Source organism: Rhinolophus sinicus, linkage group LG05 (assembly GCF_036562045.2).
Source record: "Rhinolophus sinicus isolate RSC01 linkage group LG05, ASM3656204v1, whole genome shotgun sequence".
In the NCBI taxonomy this organism is placed as follows: domain Eukaryota; kingdom Metazoa; phylum Chordata; class Mammalia; order Chiroptera; family Rhinolophidae; genus Rhinolophus; species Rhinolophus sinicus.
In genome coordinates, this window is record NC_133755.1 from 95438671 (window position 1) to 95444365 (window position 5695).

Genomic DNA, 5695 nt, shown 5'->3' on the forward strand with positions numbered 1-5695 from the left:
GGCAGGATTTGCTCCCGGAGTGAAAAATAAGCAATGCATCATCTTTAGAAATTTGAAAACAATGATAAAAATGGACTAAGAGACTTTCTGCTTATTTTTGCCATGTGCTTAGGGATAAAATACTCTCAGGGAGAAAAAAACATAAATATTGTTGATCTAAATTGTAAAACAAAACAAAACAAAAACCTGATTATTGTTTGAATTTTAATACAGCCATAAGTTTCAAATTTAGCACATTTTTGTTACTATTTTTTGTGTATGGAAAATAATGTAAAGAACTCTCAGTGTTGTCCCCCTTATCAATCTCTCTATTCTCTCTCTCTCTCTCTCTCTCTCTCTCTCTCTCTCTCTCTCTCTCTCACACACACACACACACACACACACACACACACACACACGGAGTCAGCTACATACATTTATTTTGAATCAATTCCTAAAGCTATAGAATTTTTCAAATTTGGAGTGTACTTTGTGTCTATAACCTCTACATATTCTTGCATTTCAAGAGTAGATTCAGTGTAAACAGTAACATAACTATTGGAGTGATTTTAAAAAAAGGACTTGAGGGCTGGCCCGGTAGCTCAGGCAGTTGGAGCTCTGTGCTCCCAATGCCGAAGGCTGCCAGTTCAATTTCCACATGGGCCAGTGCCAGGTGGCTCAGTTGGCTGACAACCACAAGGTTGCTGGTTCGACTCCTTGACTCCCGCAAGGGGTGGCGGGCTGCACCCCCTGCAACTAAGATTGAACGCAGCACCTTGAGCTGAGCTGCCGCTGAGCTCCTGGATGGCTCAGTTGGTTGGAGCGCATCCTCCCAACCACAAAGGTTGCTGGTTCGACTCCCGCAAGGGCTGGTGGGCTGTGCCCCCTGCAACTAGCAATGGCAACTAGATGTGGAGCTGAGCTGCGCCCTCCACAACTAAGATTGAAAGGACAACAACTTGACTTGGAAACAGCCCTGGAAGACACACTGTTCCCCCAATAAAGTCCTGTTCCTCTTCCCCAAATAAAAATTTAAAAAGTCCATGTTCTTTAAAATAAAAAGTCCATGTTCTTAAAAAAAAAAAAAGAAAAAGAACTTGAGTTACTTCCGTTCTGACGTGACTTTTTATGTGTAAAATTTAAAATAGGGAAACAGTAAAATGTAACATTTTTTACTTGATAAGTAGAAATGTAGTTCACACATGAAATATTTTACTGAGCTTGGATAATACGTTTAACATGAAATCTATTTTTTATTCATTACTTTAAAATTAAAGAATGAATCAAGAAAATGAAACATGCGTGGTACAATTTAGTAGTTCTGTTTCTTTTGCAGAAATTTTAGTTTTAGTAAAGATTACTTATTAGTTACTTGACAATTATTTACATAATTATATCAGACTAACCAAAGGATCAAAGTTATTGTTTGTTTCACTTTAGGAGTATTACTGAACATTCTTTTTCATATTGGTGTTAAAATTATATGCTTTTGGTGTCAGATTCACTAAGGAATCTGGTGTCAGATTCACTAAGGAATCTATATACTGGCCACCGCCAGTATATAGTCATAACATCAGAAAAATGGAGGACTGATAGGGTTGGAATTGAAATTTAGATTTCCTGATCTCTAATCAAAGCTGTTTCTATTCCCTGTGCAAGAGATAGCAGTCCACTAATTAATTTAGACTTTGAATTTAGAATTAACTGATATATGATTGAACAACAATTATGTACTAAGTGCAGCTCAGAAAATACAACTGCCTCTTGAATATGTTCAAGCAATAAAATTAGCAGGTTCTATTTCTTTATCATTTATGGTTTCATTTAGGTCAACTGGGAAGTAAAGGAACCTGAGTATTCCCCATTTGATTTACCCTTTAAAAGGCTTTGTGGACAATGCTGGCTTGGGGATGACCAAGAAGGCTTTAATAATTCTGTCAACTTGACTAAACTTTAGACAGGCTTCTTCCTGCTCTAGGCCCTGGCCTCCCTTAGAGCCTTTGCTTGAGAAAACTTTGAATTGTAAATTCTTTCTCTGAACTTTGAGATGTAAATCTTTTTAAAAATCTCTTGCCAGTTTTACAATGCAGGAATGTGTTTCTCAAGGACCTGAGAACCATCCCATTGAAATGTAGTGTAATCATCAAGGAAGATAGAATCCCTGTCTCTGTGGAAGGACAGGAGCGGGCACTTCATTGGACACTAATTAACAAACACAGAGCACAGATGGTCTAATCACAGATAAAAACATTCACAAATTAAGGAGTAACTCTATGTGCTGGATATATCCCATTGATCAACCTCCTACTAACATCTTCCAGCATTTCTTCATCTGCTCACCTCTGCATTTAAAATCTCTTCCTTCCTTTGTTTCAGTGGCATTGAGTTCAGACTGAGTTCTGGCCTCTCTCCCCTTTGCAATAGCCTTAAATAAAGTCTTCCTTGATTGTTTAACTTTGTCCAGTGCAATTTTTGCTTTGACAAAGATCAGATAAGAGCAGGGGAGAAGCATTTCTGTTGATGATGGGGAGATAGATTTGACTTCATAAAGGCTATAGATGCTTTGTGTCTCAGAGGAACTGACTTGATTTCTTTTTTCTGCTGACAGGGTCCCTGGCATAAGTCTTGACTGGGACTTCAGAGCACTGAGCACAGGAAAGTGAGGTCTTCATGTTCCAATTATGTCAGGAGCAGGAACATTCACTTTCAGAGCTCCTCAAACAGGCTGTACTCACACGCAACTGTTATTTTGATTAGTCACAAAATGTCTTATGCTTAGTTTGAGCCTCACTTGAGTTGAATGTTCTTCACTGAAGTTTTGAAGATGCTCGTGGGCATCCTAAGTTCCCCCCGTCTAGACCAATTGATCAGTGCTACTTAGATATCTCACTTGCCTTGGAGGAGAAGAACAGTTCTGTGTGAAAGACAAAACCCTAGAGCGTGAAATGAAGGTTCTATTTGTCACATATTCTGTTCATTTTTTCTGTCTTGTAGAATGGCAGTAATAAAGTTTCTACAACAGTGATTAGCATAGAAACTCAGTCTGACCTGACATGAGAACTCTTTGCGATGATGTGGCTGACTGCTTAAATAATGCTGAAGTGCTCGGCAGAGTATTGTGGCTGGCAAAATACAGCAAAGGGAAGTTGGTGCTAAAGGACCACAAGATAACACCAAGAACAGGCTGCAGTTCACATGCAGAGCCTAACCCTGGAACAAAGCACATACCTTGTGAGGCATTGGTTGAATGATGAAACCAATGTCAGAGGTGTCATCCAGGTTCAGATGGGAGACACCAGGGGGGTGACTGGAAGGCGAACTTCTGCATGAGGCTTGTGAAGAAAAGGAAAAGCTCTATCCTGGCCAATGACTCGCCAGCACACATCCAGTAACCTGGGAAGATGGACATGGAGGATGATTATAAGACATATCAGCACAAAAATGTGAAAAACAATCTGAACAAAGAGGAAAACCATCCACATGTGATTTCTCCTATTGTAGAATGTGTGAGTCGGTCGCTGACTTCTGAGCCTCATGGGCTTTGTCTCCCACTTTAGGCACTAGAAATATGAAATTAAGTACTGCCAGTTCTACCTTATGAGCACCCCAGAGGAAGACAAGCAATTAAACATTAACATTTTAACGTGGAAAATGTGTTGACGAGTAAAGTCAAGCGTGTGGTGAGAACACATGGAAAAGTTACCTCCTGTGATCTAGCATCAGGGAGGGCTCATGATGCATTTGAGGGCTGGAAGAAAGTTGACTCTTGACTAGAACACAGAGCATAAGGTAGGGACTCTCTGACCTGAGGCCAGAGGGATGAGTGGAAACTAGATCATGCTGAAGCATTTTAAGAAAAAAGACTTGGTCAGTATTACTTTTGAAACATCAATTATTTGGGGGAAATGTCAAGATATCCGAAAAGTAGAGTAAGGCAGAAGAAGGTAGTCTTCTACATAAGTTTTTATTAAAACAACAGGGGACTTAATAATTATATGTATTTCTTAAGGCATTATGTTGCGAGTGATACATTTATTTTCAGCTTCAACTTAATGAATTTTGTAGTTGTGTTATACACCAAAGGTAGTATATTTGATTGAGGTGTAGCATTATTAAAAGTTTCTGCTTCCAGTCCTTGAGAAAACCCAACCAAGTTCTTTTCTTTCCTGTTCCCAGTCTAAATCCTAAACCTAAGTATTGCTTTACTGCTAGTAAAATATTGTAGATTGTCCAGCTAGATTTCTTTCTTTATTTAATTTGGAAGATAACTTGCAAGTGTACTAAGTCACAGAAGACTTCAAAGTTCAGAAAAATATTAAAATGTAGATATTTTACAGCACAGGGAAAGTAGCATTTTCATTTGCATAGGACTTCAAGAGAACAGATTAACTCCACAAATGGAGGACCATTTTCTCACTATGCCTAGTAACAAGACAGGATTTTTTAGGGTGAAAGGTATTGAAATACAAGATACAGGTATTGAGCTTGGCTGAAACTATTGCTTTCAAGGGGCTTACTACCTAGTAGGTGAGTCTGAAGGAAATAAGTAACTATGATACTGTGTAGTGTCACAAACTATGATAGGGTGCTGAGGGAGCCCATAGAAGGAATTTCTAATTTAGTTTTTTGGGTCAGATCTTCCAGCTGCCCAGGAAGAAATGCATGATTGAGTGGTGTCATCTAACTGGATAATAAAGAAAGCAACTTAGGGATTGGTTATCTACACTGTAGTTGGCCTTATTTAGTTTCATGATAAAAGTCTAATTAGCTACCCAACAAGATAAACCCTGTATCATTTTAGTTTATTCTTAAGGATAAATAGGTGAAGGCATAGTAAATGATCTTATTTAAAAAGAAATGTTATGTGCAAAATTAGTTAGGCGTGATCTTGGAGGCCAATTAAAAACCTTATTTAGATCAACTAAGTGCTCCAGAGAGCAAAATCTCAATCTCAATGCAGTAAGTAATAATTGATAAGGAATGAATTGGGGAAAGAGTGGCTTAAACACAACTAGACAAACAGAAAGATTTGGAGAGATTTGGCACTCACAGCTGAGGCACAAAATTGGTTTCATACATTTTTTTCTTATCGTGACAGTTTTGTGATGATTATATTTTAAGAGTATTTCTATTATATGTGTCTATAATAAAAATAATGTTATTACTCCTAGATTTCCTAAAGCAGGAAAAAGAAAAGTTTAGAATTCCTGAGGCAAGCTGGGCAAAATCCTTTGAGGAATGGCCACTCTGCAAAAATCTGAACTATTGCTGCTTATCTCATAGTCCAGAAAAACCCCAGACCCAGGTGAGAAACCGTGGAGGACCCCTGGACACAATGTTGGTGGGAGAAAATTTAAAAGTAATTGTTCATGGGAAGGGGATTGTCAAGGAGGGCACAGTTTCTTCTCTCTAAATACTAACAGCAGGATGTCCAAGATCTGGTAAAAGGAGTCTGAAAAAAAAGCTTTATGCGTGATAAAATAATTGACCCATCTTCTTCACATATAAAACGAGGTACCCTCTGGAGATCATTGTTTATGTTTCCATGGCTTTTTTTTTTTTCACTCCAAAATATAAGGCAAGGAATTGTTGCAATAAATTGAGTTTATACCATTGCAAATTACATGTAAATTACTTTTCATTTTTTTTAACTCTGGTTTTAGATATGATATTCCAGTCTTTAATTTTAAAGGAGGAGTCATTAATATATGAATTT